Here is a 20,786-nt window from a genome sequence, read left to right on the forward strand (position 1 = left end):
TAACAAGCAGGCTGAGGAAAAGTGAAAATAAAGGAGAAGTTCTTCTTGGTTTAAGACATATCTGGTTTAAGCCATCCATTCCAGATATCCTGAGGGGAAATCACCATCCACCTGGGACAAGAGGAATAAAGAGATTTCTCAATGATGGAATCAAGTGAGAGAGAGAGGGAGAGTCACTGATCATATAGTTACATTGTTTGTCCAATAAATGTCATAAGTCTTTACCTGTGCATATCAGCATTCCTTCTTTTTTGAGGGGAGGGGAGTGATCTAGCAGAGAGAGGATGAAAGAGGATCCTGGAGCATTCCCTGGAGCAGGGAGTCTCAGTATGGTGGGGGAATAGGAAATGTGTGTGTGTGTGTGTGTGGCCTCTTGTTGAGAATCAGTGTGGTAAACGGTAAAGATACTTATGGGAAATTAATGGGCACTAGAAGAGAATCAATCACTGGAGTCTAGTGATAATGGTTTTCTCTTTTCATCCTTATCAGGCCTACTTCCACATGACTTTGTGATTCTCTCTTCTCTCTTAGAACACTACCTTGGTTTCTCAAACGATTACTTATTTATTTATTTTTAAATTTTATTAATCAAAAAATTAAAAAAAAAAACATTTCAAACAAAACAAAACAAAACAAAAATATCCTAAAATAACTACATTGCTTCCAATATGCTCCAACCATACCCCAAGGAAATTAACAAACCATAGTTAAAGTCTCAAACTATTTAAACTCTGTAGGTCCTTTACTTGACACTGCTAGTTACCTACCATTTTACATTATCTTCTTCATTACTAGTATAATCCAAATTTTGTGCAAATTCTGTACATTTTTCCAGCTTCCTTTGGGGCTAGAGATGGTCATGTGACACAGTTTGGCCTATCTGCCAGAATTATAGGAAATGTCTGCTTTCCTGATATAGACACACCCTTTCCTCCTTGTTACTTTGTTCTTCCTATCCCGAATGCAGATGTGAGCTGGAGATAGAGCAGCTATACTGTGACTATGAGGCAGACATAAGTTGAATGCCACATGCTAAGGATAGGGGAGCCAAAAGTTAAAAGTAGCCTGGGACCTTGATCACATTGTAGAGTCACTGCACCAGTCTGGCCTACCCACTTTCAGTCTCCTGTGGTGTGAAAATAATAAGCTTGTATATTTATTGAAGGCACTGCAATAGCTTTGTGTTAAGTGTAGACAAATAATCCCCAAATGATGTTTTTCAGCTATTTTTTTTTTTTTTTTACATTTTTCATGTCTTCCATGAAGCCCTTTCTGTTTCATCAATATTGATCTCTTTTCCTCCTGATCTCTATGGTACCCTCACTTACAATATGCTGTATTAATTTCCTATTACTGCCATAACAAACATAGTGGCTTGAAATAACACACATTTATTATTTTACAGTTCTGGAGGTTAGAAGTCTGCATTGGGCCGGCAGGACTGCATTTCTTATGGAGGCTCCAAATAAGAATCTGTTTCCTTGTCTTTTCTGGCTTCTAGAGGCTGCCTGCACCCCTTGGCTCAGGCTGCATCTCTCCAACCTCTGCATCTGTCCTCACAGCTCCTTTCCTGATTGTGGTCCTCCTGCCTCCCTCTTGTAAAGACCTTTGTGATTACATTGGATCCGACTGTATAATCCAGGGTACTATCTCATCTCAAGTTCTTTCGCTGAATCACATCAGCAAAGTTTCTTTCACCATGTAAAGTAAGAATTTTGCAGGTTCTGGGGATTAGGATATGGACCTTTGGGGGTCATTATGCCCTGTATTTATGTATCTGTAATACATTTTAACTCACAATTGTATTTAATTTAGATCTGTATTTTATATCATTTCTAATTATTTCATGTGTGTAAATCTCACTTCCTTGACAAAAGAATCAATCCCTTAAGGGCAAATATCCCCCAAAGAGAACGGAAGATGCCTGTTGGTTTCAAGATTTCATTTTCTTCAATGACAAATGTTGTATATCTTTTTGGTCTAAATATAAACTCTAAAATATTTTTTATGCTTAACTAACTACAATGAGAATTTATTTACTCCCCTTATTTCCCAAGGGTCTCAGCATTCACCATGTGACAAAAATTTAGAAACTATTATAATAAGCCTAAGAAAGCAGTTTTTATTAGTGCCTTTTAAAACCAAATTTTTGACCAAATTTTAATAATGGAGTCTTTGTACAGTTTGTTTTCAAATATTGTTTGGATCATTGATTCTCAGACTTTTTAATCATAAATTTTTTTTCAACAAACAGAAAAGTAGAAAGAATTGTTCAGTAAATACCCATACATCCATTATCCAAATTCAGCGGTGTATTAATATACATGCATGTAGTTTCTTTGCCAACTCGTTTTCAAGTAAATTACAGTTAATTGATTTTTTTATTCAGTGCCATAAAAATGTGATAATTTATGTATATTTCCTCTTTTCTTTTTTGAAACTCATCAAATTATGTTTGGAGTTTAAAGATAACAAATTATATTATAGGTTTCTCCCCCTTTTTATATCTGGTGTGTTTTAGGGCATTGTACAGTGTGGCTTCTCCTCCCTCGCCAGAGCATCTGTAAACAATTGCTTTTCTCTTTTAAACCGATGGTTGACTCAATGGAATTTTATTTTAATAACTGTAGACTCCACATCCGTCTTAATTTCCTAATTAGTTTCCTGAAAAAAAAAAAGAAACATCATTTAGAAACCATTTTATTTGGTGCCAAATCTCATTCCAGCTTGCTACAGCAATGTTTGGATGCTCAGAGACTAGCAGAATGCTTGATGTTTGCTGTCTTGTCATATTTGTACCACATTTTAACCAGTTTTTACCTGCTTTGTTTCCTTCCTAGGTTGGAGGATTTTTTTAATGCAATTTTATTGAGATATATTCACGTACCATACAATCATTCAAAGTGTACAATCATCACACAGTGTGTATTCATCACCACAATCAATTTTTGAACATTTTCATTACTCCAAAAAATAAAAATAAGAATAAAAATAAAAGTAAAAATGAACACCCAAAACATCCCATACCCTTCATCCTCCCAATTATTCATTTACTTTTTTTTCCCCATTTTTCTACTTATCTGTCCATACACTGGATAAAGGGAGTGTGAGTGTGAACCACAAGGTTTTCACAATCACACGGTCACACGGTCACACCGTATAAGCTATATAGTTATACGATTGTCTTCAAGAATCAAAGATACTGGGTTGCAGTTCAGCAGTTTCAGGTATTTCCTTCTAGCTGTTCTAATACACTAAAAACTAAAAGGGATATCTACATAATACATAAGAATAACCTCCAGAATGACCTCTTGAATCCATTTGAAATCTCTCAGCCACTGAAACTTTATTTTGTTTCATTTCTCTTCCCCATTTGGTCCAGGAGGCTTTCTCAATCCTATCATGATGGGTTCAGGTTCATTCCCAGGAGTCATGTCCCATGTTGCCAGGGAGATCTATACCCCTACTTTCTCAGGAGGGAGAATTTTGACATAATTTAATTTGTATCCACTTTGCTCTTAGTTCTGCTAAGGCAAGCATGGATGTCTTCTCAACTATCTCTGAGAGCTGCTGGCAGGATTAGAACTGGGCAGGGCCGACCCTGTGAATGGTGAAAGTATCGTTTTCTAGGCAATACAAGCATTGGTTGATTGGTTTTTTGTTTGTTTGTTTCTTTGTTTTACTCTATTTTCCCATTTCAAATAGCAACAAATCATCTCCTAAACTCACACATCTTCCACTTGAAAGATCAAATTCAGCAAAAAATCTTTGGCTCCTGAAGACCCGAAGACATTGGCTATTAGTAAGTAAGATTGTTGTTACCAGCACTTTGTACTGTCTGAATGAGCAAAGCAGGTTACTTATGAAAATATTTGTGAGATAGAGCTGGGTTAATATTCTCTCCCCCTCCTTCTTCCTTTGTCTCTGGACTTCTAATTAGAACACAAATTCATTGCATAGCTTTGCCCTACGACTAGGTGAAAATTATTGTGGCCAATATTCCAATAAAATGGTTCATCTTCCTAAATGTAAATCCTTTTCTGTGCTTTAACAAAGACATTCTCAATTCATTGCCTCGTTTCATTTCCAAACCTTAAACTTCTCTTTAACCAATGATTACAGGCAAATTCTACCAGTTTTGCTAGTTAACATATCTTACAAAAGTATGTAGACCATATATCTTCTCTTTTTAGCATACACTCTTACCCTTACCAATCTATAAATCCTCATCTCTTTTTGTTTTAAGAGTTCTTATTTTATCATTAAAAACAAACAATAGGCATAAGAGTTTGAATCTATTGTTTTCCCACCAGAAATGTTGACCAGAAGTAAACCTAATCCATAAAAAAAACATAAGTACTATCATGAAACTTTAGATGCTATCCTTTTAGGCTGTGGTCAGTGTGATTTTCTTATTCTGACAGTTAGATGTCATTAGAACATTTCACTATGCTCTTACAAGCAAATGTTAGAAAATAGTAAATGTTATTACTATTTATCTTGAGCTATTAGAGTTAAAGAATTCTCAAAATAGCACAAAATTGGTATTTTATTTTCAGTATTTGGCTTCATTTGAGACCACAAAAATAATCTGGTCAACTGTATTTATTTATTTATTTATTTATTTTTACCAAAAATATTTTTATTAGAGCATCTACAGTGGCTGAAAAAGGAAATAATAAATGGCTGTAGATGCTTCACAAGACACCCCTTTATGTAGTCACAGTAGTAGATCTTACGACTACATTTTACTCTTAAGTTTTTTCCTTATTCTTCAGATTCTCCAGGTTTACAGATGTCATCAATCTTCAAAATCATTCTAACCATTTGTGTTGCAAGAGATATCTGTTGCTTTTTGCCAATCAAGGTTTCTCTGACATGTTGTTGCTTCATATCATTTGTGCCTTTATGCAAACAGTCAATGCCAAGAGTAGGGTTCTCCTCCTTCACTTGTCTGGCTCGGACTCTGGTCATTGTCTGGATGGGATTCGTGCCACTGTTTTCAGACAGGGCCATGGGGATGGCTTCTGGTGCATCAGCGAAGGCTCTGGTGGCGTACTGCTCCAGGGTTGGACACTTATCTGCCTCTTGGCTGACCGCCAAAGCACACGAGAGCTCAGCAGCGCCACCTCTGTATACAACACAGTAGTCACAAATGAGGTTCCGGATGACACACAGAGCATGATGAAGGGATCATTTTGCTTCCTCAATGATCATCTTATTTCCTCCTCAGATGAAAATGGTCACAGCCCTGGAGTTCTTACAGTGCTCAGTGACCAGCATTTTGTCTTTAGTTGTCCCAAATGATATCTCTTTTACAAGACCAGCAAAACCTAGCTTCTCAGCTGTGAGTTCAGAAAATCGTGGAGCAACATCTTCCAGCTGCAATAGCGATCAACTCAATTTCGGGTCCTCCAACCCAACGAACTGCAGGCAAGTTATTCTGAAGAAGTAAATGATTTGCTTCATCATCAAAGCCCCACTGGCAAATAGCTAGGTTAGCACCAGTTTCTTTAATTTGTTAAATCATCTCTTCAAACTTTTCCTTTTCATATTTCTGAAGAGCTTTATAATCTACAGCGGTCACATCAAGCTTATGTTTTGTTTTTGGTTTAGGTGGTTCAAATGGACACGTAAGAATCGCAGTCTTCACATTTTCCACTTTTTTTGGCATTTGTGGGTGACTGAAATCCTTATCCACAATTACACCCTTAATAAGTTTAGTGTCCTCTAGCTTCCCTCCCACTTTGCCTTCTACTTTCATGAGCTCAAAGTCAACATCCCTACTCTGCATGTCTGCCACTGTGAGGACGGCATTCACAGCAGTCTTGGCCATTTGTCGGTGACAGCCATTAACCACTTTGGATCCCAGCGTGGTCTTTGCGGTCTGAATCAGAGGCTCTGTGTCCTTCAGGTCCATGAGGACGCTGTCGCTGATCCTGTCCAGGTGCTCGATGGCGATGCGAGCGGCCTGCTTGTAGCCATCGGCTCTTCTGATTGGGTGAATGCTGCGGTCCAGCAACTACTCAGCCTCTTCTAACAAGACTCCAGCCAGGACAACCACTCCTGTGGTTCCATCTCCAATTGCATCATCCTGGGACTTGGAGAGTTCAATCATCAGCTTGGCAATCTGATGGGCGACATCCATCATGCTTAAAATGGTGGCCCCATCATTGGTTACTGTCACATTGCCATCTTTGTCCACCATCGTCTTATCAAGCCCATTTGGTCCAAGTGATGCCCTCATTGTATTTGCTATAGCCTTTGCAGCCATTATGTGAGACTTGAGGGCCTCAAGGCCCATAAGATGAGACTTGCAGTCCTGATCCTTGATGATGGGGAAAGGGCGTCCATATTCATTGAAGGTGAGGGTCCCCATGGACGCCATGATGCAGCAGGAGGAGTTACTCTTAACTGTATTTAATATCCACTCAGATTCACTTTCTAGAAAATCTGAAGAATCTTAAATAATTTGAGAGGAAAGTTTCCTCTAAGAAAGAATGCTTACGTTTGGAGCAGCAGACAGAATGCTTTGTGAACAGAGTTTAAACAACAGGATTCTTGGAAGAACTGTCTTCACATATTCCATTTGCACATCTCCTTCAGAGAAGTTAAGTTTTTGCTATTAACCATGTGCTTGAGATGGACTCAAGCAAGTGGTGGGCTTTATTCTGCTGCCTAGTGAGCGGTGGAGCAGGCCATCTTTCTGGAGGGTCTGCATTGCCTGGCCATGTAACTAATATTCTGAAGCACCTGAGAAGGGCATTTCTAGATCTGTGCACAGGCAAAACTGGGATGTGGGTAAAGGGAGAATTCCTTTACTTTAGGATCCTCTTTCTGCTCGTCGTTTTTTCACTTCTTCGCAGTGCCCCCAACACAGACTGTCTCTTGTCCCCGCTATCCAAGCAAAGGTATAGGAATAATCTTGTTCATATTTGATATGAGTATGCATTTAAAATCAGCACCTTGCTGCTCCCTAAGATATTTTCACTAGTTTTATTGTTTTATTTCCTTACTTCTTTGTATTCCTGAAATTATTCCACGGTGATGGCTTCCCATGTATAATGTTTATCTCACTGTGGTGGTTTGAATCTATTATGTACCCCATAAATAGCCATATTCTTTTAATCCACTCTTGTGGGGGCAGACCTATTGTGGGTGGGATCTTTTGATTAGGTTGTTTCCTTGGAAATGGGACACACCCAATTGTGGATGGGACCTTTTAATTAGATTATTTCTGTGGAGGTGTGACCCTGCTCATTCAAGTGGGTCTTAATTAGTTTACTGGAGTCCTTAAGAGAGCTCATAGAGACAAAGATCTCAGAGACAGAGAGAAAACACCTACAGACATTTCAATGCTGAAGACAGCTGTTGAAACCAGAACCAGGAGAGAAGCTGGGAGATGAAGCTTGGAGTTTGCCCTGAAGAAGCTAAGAGAGGACCCCAGATGCTTAGAGAGAAATGCCCTGGGAGAAACAAGCAAGAATGCTCAGGAGCTGAGAGAAAGGAGCGAAGATAGAAGCCCAGAGACATTTTTGAGAAAGAAATGGAAATTAGAAGGTAACCCCAGGAGAGGCCCAGCAGATTCCAGCCATGTGCCTTCCCATGTGACAGAGGAACCCCAGATGCCATTTTCCTCAGAGAAGGTATCTTCCTCTTGATGTCTTAATTGGGACATTTTCATGGCCTTAGAACTATAAATTTGTGAACAAATAAACCCCCATTGTAAAAGCCAATCCATTTCTGGTATTTTGCATTCCAGCAGCTTTAGCAAACCAGAACACTCACTAAAAGGTACATAATTTTAGTTTTTTTATCTTCTCTTTTACGCATACACTCTTCCTCTTACCAGTCTATAAATCCTCATCCCTTTTTGTTTTACGAGTTCTTATTTCATCATTAAAAACAAACAATAGGCATAAGAGTTTGAATCTATTGTTTTGCTACCATAAATGTTGACCAGAAGTACACCTAAATCAGAAAAAAAAAAAAAAAAAAAAAAAAAAAAAACCTGTAATGAAACTTTAGATGCTGTCTTCCAAGGCTGTGGTCAGTGTGATTTTCTCATTCTAACAGTTAGATGTCATTAGAACATTTCACTATGCTCTTACAAGCAAATGTTAGAAAATAGTAAATGTTATTACTATTTATCTTGAGCTATTAGAGTTAAAGAATTCTCAAAATAGCACAGAATTGGTATTTTATTTTCAGTATTTGGCTTCATCTGAGACCACAAAAATAATCTGGTCAGCTGTATTTGTCCTGAACCTGTCAACTATAGGAGCAAAAACATCTCAAATCCATCCCAGTTTTTAAATATGTGTACATAGACACATATAAATTCTATCCATGTTGGTGGTGTCAAACTCTGAAAATTTTATTTAGGTCCAGCTTTTTCTTCAGCTGTTGGAATTCCTGTTTCCTGAGGGCAAGCAGCTTGTGAAGCAGCAGAGGAGGGAGCAGTGAATGGAGTTGCCTGTGAGACAATCTCTCATTAGTTTCCCAGGATGTGATGGGCAGCTGAATTTGGCTGACCAAGTGTCACAGAATCATTTCATTTTATAATTGGGAGGGGTGAAGGGCACAAAGACTCCCTACAGAGTAAAGTGAGAGTATATGGTAAAATAGGTGTAGGAAGGCAACATTTTTATATGGTTAATAGCCATGTGCTCATGTATTTTTGAGATGCTAGAGGAAAAGAGGGGTAAAGTAGGCTCAAATGCAAATTTAGTTTACTCATTCTGGTTTAATTACATGAAGGAATAAATTTACCATGACACTATTATGGAGACATGGCAACCTAAGACAGAAACCCAGGGTCTCTTGTATATGACATCTTGAGAACATAGAGAAGACAGATTATTTTCCTGTCTCATGAGTTCATTCTTTCCACATTATTCAACAAACATTTATAAACAGGATTCTACATGCCAAACACCTGGTAGAAATAAACTTGTTTAAAATAGTTGGTCTAAGAGCTATTGAAGAAATTCTCTTTCAGAATAAAAAGTGAATATTTTGTTAGTTTTAATGCTATCAGTAATTTGCCTGAAGGACATAGGTCAAGCAGTTTCTTTTTTCTTTTCTCATCTGTAAAAGAAAATGTTTGAACTAGATGATCTCCATGTTTTTTCCAACTCTGAAATTCTGGAATTTCGTAGTCTTTGTCATGATTTTATACCCCCAGAAGAATAACATTCAAATATAATTGATGCTTATGGGATAGAATTCTTTCCCAATTGCAAAACTTATTGTTAGGCAAGTGAACCTGATTTTTCAGTATTGCTCTGGGTTCCAAGATGGTAGAATTGCCAGACAGAGGGCACTCATAGATATTGTTTCTGGGATGTTTTGGGCCATCTACACAAAGTTTGGGATGTTTTGGGCCATCTACACAAAGTTATTGGAGGGGGACAGACTAAGGACAGATTTATTCCTCAAACAACTCTTGTAACTGCCACGAGACCAGAGAGGCCATAATTAGAGATGTATTCATTTTGCTTAAGTGTTGCCCTATGTCTAGACCCTTATTATGAATGACTAGAAGTTCTTCCTTTCTCCACTGAATCAGTGAGGATGCTTTTGGCTATAATTAGCAGAATACCCACCTAAAAGTGATATAAATAATAAAAAAATTATTTTCTCATATTAGGCTGCAGTTCAGCTTCTGTGGTATTTTCTTGGCTTTTCTGTCATAGGGATAAGATGGCTAGAGTAGATATAAGCTTTGTGTCCTCACGTGACAGTGTCCAAAGACGGAGAAGAGCTCCTCCCCATACAACTCTTCGTCTGGGAGGAAACCTTTCCTTAGAGCCTCCAGCAGCCTTTCTCTCATTGGCCAGTATTACGTGACTTTCCTGAGCCCATGGCTCCATGGACATTCTGTTAGCAAAGCAGGGAGTGGTGGGAAAACTTTGAGGAGGCAGTCAGTAAGATCTGCCTCATCTGTTTTTGCCAAAGATGTGACAGCAGCTCTACCTGGAAGGGAAAGCATTTTGTTCGCATGTATGTATGTAGGGGGTGCCCCTCTTAGCATGCTTTTAACCCACTACCCTTTATTTTCAGGGGCCCTGGTGAGCCAGTTCTGAATGTGAGGATGAGCTGTGGATGATGTCCATATAGCATGGGGCAGAGAACCACACTGAGGGAGCAGGGCCAGGGCTGCAGCCCAGGTGGAGATTGGGAGTTAGGCTGAGACTAATGGGAGTAGAAAGGCCACAAGAGCAACCAGTAGAATTCTTTAGTCCTGCACTCTGAGAAATGTTCTGTTTGACCCTTAGTGTAAGGGAAATTTGCAACAGATTCCTGTGATTGCTTGCACCAAAGTTCATTTCCATTAATACTTTACACATTTATAGGATGTTTCATCTCAGATACTTAACCAGCAAGCACACTATTTATATCCTTATCTTAATTCTCTGACCCTTGCCTAGGGGTAGGTGATCCAGATGCAAGTCAGAGGCTCTTAACTTCTGATGTTGGACTTACTTCCTTGGGATTAGGGTTCAGCAGAATGAGTGTCATTCTAGTATCAAAACCTATTTTGGTATTCCTATAACATGTAATCAATTTGCTCATGTAATCAATTTGCTCCAGTCCAGTCAAGTTTTTGTCTTGAGGTTATTGTATGGGTAAATTTGTGGGTTGCTTTGAGTTCCAAGCATTCAGGAATGAAGAGTTGGAAGGATTAAGTGACATAAGCCTAGAATGTATCCTGGCATACAGTGGGCACTCAATAAATCTTAATTTCTTTCCTTATCTGCCTTTCTTTCCTAATTATTGTTTCCACAATTCTCAGAAAAATGGTTTTACCGTCCATTTTGGAGTGCCCTTATCCCCATACCAAAAGATCAGGAAGAGTATAACCAATATTCTAAGTCAAGGTAATAAGAAATGGAAAGATGGAAGCAAGGGAATGACTCCTTAATCATGCATTGAACACCCATAATACGTGTGTTAGTGCTTCTAAGATGAATCAAGACATGAGTTCCTACCTAAAGGATCTTACAGTAGGAGGGGAAACCCAGAGAGAAATAAAGTAAGATTTGAAGAAGACGACGACAGAAACATGCACAGGGTGAGGTGAGCACTGAGAAGGGGAACCTAACTTACGTTGGATGGGGGTGACAAAGGGAGGCATCAGAGAAGACCCCCCTGAGGAAACGACACCTGAAAAGCCCAGAGCCTGCCCCCTTATACCTCTGCCTGGCCACAGCTCTCAGTACCTGTATTAGCTGAAAAAGGAGGCTGACAGAGAAGATATTTATTTTTCCAGAAGTCCTGAAGAGAGCCAAAGAACAGCCGTTTTTAATTTAGTTGTAGGATTTTTGACTATAGAATGTATGTCAGGAGGCGAGGCAAGATGGCAGACTGGTGAGCTGTATGTTTTAGTTACTCCTCCAGGAAAGTAGGTAGAAAGCCAGGAACTGTGTGGACTGGACACCACAGAGCAATCTGACTTTGGGCATACTTCATACAACACTCATGAAAACGTGGAACTGCTGAGATCAGCAAAATCTGTAAGTTTTTGCGGCCAGGGGACCCGCACCCCTCCCTGCCAGGCTCAGTCCCGGGGGAGGAGGGGCTGTCAGCTCCGGGAAGGAGAAGGGAGAACTGCAGTGGCAGCCCTTATCGGAAACTCATTCTACTGATTCAAACTCCAACCATAGATAGACTGAGACCAGACACCAGAGAATCTGAGAGCAGCCAGCCCAGCAGAGAGGAGACAGGCATAGAAAAAAAACAACACGAAAAACTCCAAAATAAAAGCGGAGGATTTTTGGAGTTCTGGTGAACATAGAAAGGGGAAGGGCCCTGAGGCGCATATGCAAATCCTGAAGAAAAGCTGATCTCTCTGCCCTGTGGACCTTTCCTTAATGGCCCTGGTTGCTTTGTCTCTTAGCATTTCAATAACCCATTAGATCTCTGAGGAGGGCCCGTTTTTTTTTTTTTTTTTTTTTTTTTTTTTTTTTTTTTAATCCTTTTTTCTTTTTCTAAAACAATTACTCTAAGAAGCCCAATACAGAAAGCTTCAAAGACTTGCTATTTGGGCAGGTCAAGTCAAGAGCAGAACTAGGAGAGCTCTGAGACAAAAGGCAATAATCCAGTGGCTGAGAAAATTCACTAAACACCACAACTTCCCAAGAAAAGGGGGGTGTCCACTCACAGCCATCATCCTGGTGGACAGGAAACACTCCTGCCCATCGCCAGCCCCATAGCCCAGAACTGCCCCAGACAACCCAGTGTGACGGAAGTGCTTCAAATAACAGGCACACACCACAAAACTGGGCGTGGACATTAGCCTTCCCTGCAACCTCAGCTGATTGTCCCAGAGTTGGGAAGGTAGAGCAGTGTGAATTAACAAAGCCCCATTCAGCCATCATTTCAGCAGACTGGGAGCCTCCCTACACAGCCCAGCAGCCCAGAACTGCCCTGGGGGGACGGCACTCACCTGTGACATAGCACAGTCATCCCTCAACAGAGGACCCGGGGTGCACGGCCTGGAAGAGGGGCCCACTTGCAAGTCTCAGGAGCCATACGCCAATACCAAGGACTTGTGGGTCAGTGGCAGAGACAATCTGTGGCAGGACTGAACTGAAGGATTAGACTATTGCAGCAGCTTTAAAACTCTAGGATCACAAGGGAGATTTGATTGTTAGAGCCACCCCCCCCTCCCTGACTGCCCAGACACACGCCCCATATACAGGGCAGGCAACACCAACTACACACGCAAGCTTGGTACACCAATTGGGCCCCACAAGACTCACTCCCCCACTCACCAAAAAGGCTAAGCAGGGGAGAACTGGCTTGTGGAGAACAGGTGGCTCGTGGACGCCACCTGCTGGTTAGTTAGAGAAAGTGTACTCCACGAAGCTGTAGATCTGATAAATTAGAGATAAGGACTTCAATTGGTCTACAAATCCTAAAAGAACCCTATCAAGTTCAGCAAATGCCATGAGGCCAAAAACAACAGAAAATTATAAAGCATATGAAAAAACCAGACGATATGGATAACCCAAGCCCAAACACCCAAATCAAAAGACCAGAAGAGACACAGCACCTAGAGCAGCTACTCAAAGAACTAAAGATGAACAATGAGACCATAGTATGGGAGATAAAGGAAATCAAGAAGACCCTAGAAGAGCATAAAGAAGACATTGCAAGACTAAATAAAAAAATGGATGATCTTATGGAATTTAAAGAAACTGTTGACCAAATTAAAAAGATTCTGGACACTCATAGTACAAGACTAGAGGAAGTTGAACAACGAATCAGTGACCTGGAAGATGACAGAATGGAAAATGAAAGCATAAAAGAAAGAATGGGGAAAAAAATTGAAAAAATCGAAATGGACCTCAGGGATATGATAGGTAATATGAAACGTCCAAATATAAGACTCATTGGTGTCCCAGAAGGGGAAGAAAAGGGTAAAGGTCTAGGAAGAGTATTCAAAGAAATTGTTGGGGAAAACTTCCCAAATATTCTAAGCAACATAAATACACAAATCATAAATGCTCAGCGAACTCCAAATAGAATAAATCCAAATAAACCCACTCCGAGACATATACTGATCACACTGTCAAACACAGAAGAGAAGGAGCAAGTTCTGAAAGCAGCAAGAGAAAAGCAATTCACCACATACAAAGGAAACAGCATAAGACTAAGTAGTGACTACTCAGCAGCCACCATGGAGGCGAGAAGGCAGTGGCACGATATATTTAAAATTCTGAGTGAGAAAAATTTCCAGCCAAGAATACTTTATCCAGCAAAGCTCTCCTTCAAATTTGAGGGAGAGCTTAAATTTTTCACAGACAAACAAATGCTGAGAGAATTTGCTAACAAGAGACCTGCCCTACTGGAGATACTCAAGGGAGCCCTACAGACAGAGAAACAAAGAAAGGACAGAGAGACTTGGAGAAAGGTTCAGTACTAAAGAGATTTGGTATGGGTACAATAAAGGATATTAATAGACAGAGGGGAAAAATATGACAAACATAAACCAAAGGATAAGATGGCTGATTCAAGAAATGCCTTCACGGTTATAACGTTGAATGTAAATGGATTAAACTCCCCAATTAAAAGATATAGATTCGCAGAATGGATCAAAAAAAATGAACCATCAATATGTTGCATACAAGAGACTCATCTTAGACACAGGGACACAAAGAAACTGAAAGTGAAAGGATGGAAAAAAATATTTCATGCAAGCTACAGCCAAAAGAAAGCAGGTGTAGCAATATTAATGTCAGATAAAATAGACTTCAAATGCAGGGATGTTTTGAGAGACAAAGAAGGCCACTACGTACTAATAAAAGGGGCAATTCAGCAAGAAGAAATAACAATCGTAAATGTCTATGCACCCAACCAAGGTGCCACAAAATACATGAGAGAAACACTGACAAAACTAAAGGAAGCAATTGATGTTTCCACAATAATTGTGGGAGACTTCAACACATCACTCTCTCCTATAGATAGATCAACCAGACAGAAGACCAATAAGGAAATTGAAAACCTAAACAATCTGATAAATGAATTAGATTTAACAGACATATACAGGACATTACATCCCAAATCACCAGGATACACATACTTTTCTAGTGCTCATGGAACTTTCTCCAGAATAGACCATATGCTGGGACATAAAACAAGCCTCAATAAATTTAAAAAGATTGAAATTATTCAAAGCACATTCTCTGACCACAATGGAATACAATTAGAAGTCAATAACCATCAGAGACTTAGAAAATTCACAAATACCTGGAGGTTAAACAACACACTCCTAAACAATCAGTGGGTTAAAGAAGAAATGGCAAGAGAAATTGCTAAATATATAGAGACGAATGAAAATGAGAACACAACATACCAAAACCTATGGGATGCAGCAAAAGCAGTGCTAAGGGGGAAATTTATAGCACTAAACGCATATATTCAAAAGGAAGAAAGAGCCAAAATCAAAGAAATAATGGATCAACTGAAGAAGCTAGAAAATGAACAGCAAACCAATCCTAAACCAAATAGAAGAAAAGAAATAACAAGGATTAAAGCAGAAATAAATGACATAGAGAACAAAAAAAACAATAGAGAGGATAAATATCACCAAAAGTTGGTTCTTTGAGAAGATCAACAAGATTGACAAGCCCCTAGCTAGACTGACAAAATCAAAAAGAGAGAAGACCCATATAAACAAAATAATGAATGAAAAAGGTGACATAACTGCAGATCCTGAAGAAATTAAAAAAATTATAAGAGGATACTATGAACAACTGTATGGCAACAAACTGGATAATGTAGAGGAAATGGACAATTTCCTGGAAACATATGAACAACCTAGACTGACCAGAGAAGAAATAGAAGACCTCAACCAACCCATCACAAGCAAAGAGATCCAATCAGTCATCAAAAATCTTCCCACAAATAAATGCCCAGGGCCAGATGGCTTCACAGGGGAATTCTACCAAACTTTCCAGAAAGAACTGACACCAATCTTACTCAAACTCTTTCAAAACATTGAAGAAAATGGAACACTACCTAACTCATTTTATGAAGCTAACATCAATCTAATACCAAAACTAGGCAAAGATGTTACAAAAAAGGAAAACTACCGGCCAATCTCCCTAATGAATATAGATGCAAAAATCCTCAACAAAATACTTGCAAATCGAATCCAAAGACACATTAAAAAAATCATACACCATGACCAAGTGGGGTTTATTCCAGGCATGCAAGGATGGTTCAACATAAGAAAATCAATCAATGTATTACAACACATTAACAAGTCAAAAGGGAAAAATCAATTGATCATCTCAATAGATGCTGAAAAAGCATTTGACAAAATCCAACATCCCTTTTTGATAAAAACACTTCAAAAGGTAGGAATTGAAGGAAACTTCCTCAACATGATAAAGAGCATATATGAAAAACCCACAGCCAGCATAGTACTCAATGGTGAGAGACTGAAAGCCTTCCCTCTAAGATCAGGAACAAGACAAGGATGCCCGCTATCACCACTGTTATTCAACATTGTGCTGGAAGTGCTAGCCAGGGCAATCGGGCAAGACAAAGAAATAAAAGGCATCCAAATTGGAAAAGAAGAAGTAAAACTGTCATTGTTTGCAGATGATATGATCTTATATCTAGAAAACCCTGAGAAATCGACGATACAGCTACTAGAGCTAATAAACAAATTTAGCAAAGTAGCGGGATACAAGGTTAATGCACATAAGTCAGTAATGTTTCTATATGCTAGAAATGAACAAACTGAAGAGACACTCAAGAAAAAGATACCATTTTCAATAGCAACTAAAAAAATCAAGTACCTAGGAGTCAACTTAACCAAAGATGTAAAAGACCTATACAAAGAAAACTACATAACTCTACTAAAAGAAATAGAAGGGGACCTTAAAAGATGGAAAAATATTCCATGTTCATGGATAGGAAGGCTAAATGTCATTAAGATGTCAATTCTACCCAAACTCATCTACAGATTCAATGCAATCCCAATCAAAATTCCAACAACCTACTTTGCAGACTTGGAAAAGCTAGTTATCAAATTTATTTGGAAAGGGAAGATGCCTCGAATTGCTAAAGACACTCTAAAAAAGAAAAACGAAGTGGGAGGACTTACACTCCCTGACTTTGAAGCTTATTATAAAGCCACAGTTGCCAAAACAGCATGGTACTGGCACAAAGATAGACATATAGATCAATGGAATCGAATTGAGAATTCGGAGACAGACCCTCAGATCTATGGCCGACTGATCTTTGATAAGGCCCCCAAAGTCACTGAACTGAGTCATAATGGTCTTTTCAACAAATGGGGCTGGGAGAGTTGGATATCCATATCCAAAAGAATGAAAGAGGACCCCTACCTCACCCCCTACACAAAAATTAACTCAAAATGGACCAAAGATCTCAATATAAAAGAAAGTACCATAAAACTCCTAGAAGATAATGTAGGAAAACATCTTCAAGACCTTGTATTAGGCGGCCACTTCCTAGACTTTACACCCAAAGCACAAGCAACAAAAGAGAAAATAGATAAATGGGAACTCCTCAAGCTTAGAAGTTTCTGCACCTCAAAGGAATTTCTCAAAAAGGTAAAGAGGCAGCCAACTCAATGGGAAAAAATTTTTGGAAACCATGTATCTGACAAAAGACTGATATCTTGCATATATAAAGAAATCCTACAACTCAATGACAATAGTACAGTCGGCCCAATTATAAAATGGGCAAAAGATATGAAAAGACAGTTCTCTGAAGAGGAAATACAAATGGCCAAGAAACACATGAAAAAATGTTCAGCTTCACTAGCTATTAGAGAGATGCAAATTAAGACCACAATGAGATACCATCTAACACCGGTTAGAATGGCTGCCATTAAACAAACAGGAAACTACAAATGCTGGAGGGGATGTGGAGAAATTGGAACTCTTATTCACTGTTGGTGGGATTGTATAATGGTTCAGCCACTCTGGAAGTCAGTCTGGCAGTTCCTTAGAAAACTAGATATAGAGTTACCATTCGATCCAGCGATTGCACTTCTCGGTATATACCCGGAAGATCGGAAAGCAGTGACACGAACAGATATCTGCACGCCAATGTTCATAGCAGCATTATTCACAATTGCCAAAAGATGGAAACAACCCAAATGTCCTTCAACAGATGAGTGGATAGATAAAATGTGGTATATACACACGATGGAATACTACGCGGCAGTAAGAAGGAACGATGTCGTGAAACATATGACAACATGGATGAACCTTGAAGACATAATGCTAAGCGAAATAAGCTAGGCACAAAAAGAGAAATATTATATGCTACCACTAATGTGAACTTTGAAAAATGTAAAACAAATGGCTTATAATGTAGAATGTAGGGGAACTAGCAATAGAGAGCAATTAAGGAAGGGGGAACAATAATCCAAGAAGAACAGATAAGCTATTTAACGTTCTGGGGATGCCCAGGAATGACTATGGTCTGTTAATTTCTGATGGATATAGTGGGGGCAAGTTCACAGAAATGTTGCTATATTAGGTAAATTTCTTGGGGTAAAGTGGGAACATGTTGGAAGTTAAGCAGTTATCTTAGGTTAGTTGTCTTTTTCTTACTCCCTTGTTATGGTCTCTTTGAAATGTTCTTTTATTGTATGTTTGTTTTCTTTTTAACTTTTTTTTCATACAGTTGATTTAAAAAAGAAGGGAAAGTTAAAAAAAATAAACAAGGAAAAAAAAAAAGGTGTAGTGCCCCCTTGAGGAGCCTGTGGAGAATGCAGGGGTATTCGCCTACCCCACCTCCATGGTTGCTAACATGACCACAGACATAGGGGACTGGTGGTTTGACAGGTTGAGCCCTCTACCACAGGTTTTACCCTTGGGAGGGCGGTTGCTGCGGAGGAGAGGCTAGGCCTCCCTATGGTTGTGCCTAAGAGCCCCCTCCCGAATGCCTCTTTGTTGCTCAGATGTGGCCCTGTCTCTCTAGCTAAGCCAACTTGAAAGGTGAAATCACTGCCCTCCCCCCTATGTGGGATCAGACACCCAGGGGAGTGAATCTCCCTGGCAACGTGGAATATGACTCCCGGGGAGGAATGTAGACCTGGCATCGTGGGACGGAGAACATCTTCTTGACCAAAAGGGGGATGTGAAAGGAAATGAAATAAGCTTCAGTGGCAGAGAGAATCCAAAAGGAGCCGAGAGGTCACTCTGGTGGGCACTCTTACGCACACTTTAGACAACCCTTTTTAGGCTCTAAAGAATTGGGGTAGCTGGTGGTGGATACCTGAAACTATCAACCTACAACCCAGAACCCATGAATCTCGAAGACAGTTGTATAAAAATGTAGCTTATGAGGGGTGACAGGGGGATTGGGAAAGCCATAAAGACCACACTCCACTTTGTCTAGTTTATGGATGGATGAGTAGGAAAATAGGGGAAGGAAACAAACAGACAAAGGTACCCAGTGTTCTTTTTTACTTCAATTGCTCTTTTTCACTCTATTATTCTTTTTATTCTTGTGTGTGTGCTAATGAAGGTGTCAGGGATTGATTTGGGTGATGAATATACAACTATGTAATGGTACTGTGAACCATCGAAAGTACGATTTGTTTTGTATGACTGCGTGGTATATGAATATATCTCAATAAAATGAAGATTAAAAAAAAAAAAAAAAAAAAAAAAAGACATAATGCTGAGCAAAATAAGCCAGGCACAAAAAGAGAGATATTGTATGTTACCATTAATGTGAACTCTGTGAAAAATGTACAATGTTTTATACTGTAGAATGTAGGGGACCTAGAGATACCAATTAGTGGAGGGGGAATGATAATCTAATAAGAACAGATAAACTATGGAGGGTAATCTCAATGTTATGGGAATGCTCAGGAATGATTATGGTTTGTAAACTTTCTTGGATATAGTAAGATCATGTTGGAAGCAATAGAGTTATTTTAGGTTTTTTTTTTTCTCTTATTCCTTTGTTTTCTTAGGGGTTGTTAATTTTCTTGGGGTATGGTAGGAACATGTTGGAAGCAATTTAGTTATTTTAGATTATTTGTTTTTCTTACTCCTCTGTTTGGACATGGTTTATTAATTTTCTTGGGGTATGGTAGGAACATATTGGAAGCAAAGTAGTTATTTTAGGTTATTTGTTTTCCTTAATCCATTGCTTTGTTTGAAATGTTGTGGGGTTTTTTTGGTTGTTGTTTGCCTATTTGTTTTTAATTTTTTGATAAACAAAGTTAAAAAATTGAAAAAAATCAGTAGAAAAATGGGAGTAAAAACTAAATGACAAATAGGGTGGGATGGGGGGATGGTTTGGGTATTCTCTTTTCACTTTTATTTTTATTCTTATTCTGATTCTTTCTGATGTAAGGAAAATGTTCAGAAATAGATTGTGGTGATGAACGCATAACTATATGATCATACTGTGAACAGTTGATTGTATACCATGGATGACTGTATGGTTTGTGAATATATTTCAATAAAACTGAATTAAAAAAAAAAAAAAAGGAACCTTAAAAAAAAAAAAAAAAAAGAATGTATGTCAGATGGGTTCTAGATGGCCTCCTTTTGGGGCATGTACTGAGTTCTGGCACTTGTTCTAGGAAAATGTGTGCAAAGGTCCAATGCCTTAGTCCTAACCCTGAAATTCTGGTTCAGCTGGAGTGGGATCTATTGAATCTGGTTTTGTGTGGTTCTGGCATGCAGCCAGGGTGGGAGAATTGCTAGAAGAGATTGAGAAGAGTAGTGGAAGAGGAAGCAGCCCTGATAAATGGCAGCCAGGGTTGAGGAGTTTGTTGTCTGATGGTATAATCTAATGGCTCTCAGTATTGGGCTCAAATGAATGAATAAAAAGTAAATGGTTGGATGGATAGATGGATGGCTGGCTGGCTGGATGACTAGATAGAATGATATGACAAATGTAGTAAGATGTTAAAAGTTGACAGATCTGGGTGTCTGGGTTGGAAGTATGTTGGGTTCTCTGTATGGGTTTTGTATCATTTTTGCAACTGTCTTGTAAGTTTGAAATTATTTCAAAAAAATTATGAAAATAAATTCTTGTGGAAGGAATAAATAAATGAACCATTTGTCATCAAGATCATTTCAGTCACAAGTGAAAAAAATCTGTCCTGGTTGAAGCAAGATGATTTTCCATGGCTCACATCCTTAAAAAGCCCTGGGATAGTGATAGACTCAGCTCTCATTTGGTTGGGGGTTCAAATGTTGTAACCAGATGCTATTTTCCTCTCTTTATTTCTGTGTTCTGCTACCTTCCAGGTTGGCTTCTTTTCT

At 39.0% G+C, this 20,786-nt stretch overlaps 1 pseudogene; it reads right to left on the reverse strand.

Moving 5' to 3' along the window:
- Positions 1-4,757: 4,757 nt before the first annotated feature.
- LOC119518412 lies at positions 4,758-6,388 on the reverse strand (annotated as a pseudogene).
- Positions 6,389-20,786: the final 14,398 nt, after the last annotated feature.

This window comes from Choloepus didactylus, chromosome 2 (genome assembly GCF_015220235.1).
Source record: "Choloepus didactylus isolate mChoDid1 chromosome 2, mChoDid1.pri, whole genome shotgun sequence".
Classification (NCBI taxonomy): Eukaryota; Metazoa; Chordata; class Mammalia; order Pilosa; family Megalonychidae; genus Choloepus; species Choloepus didactylus.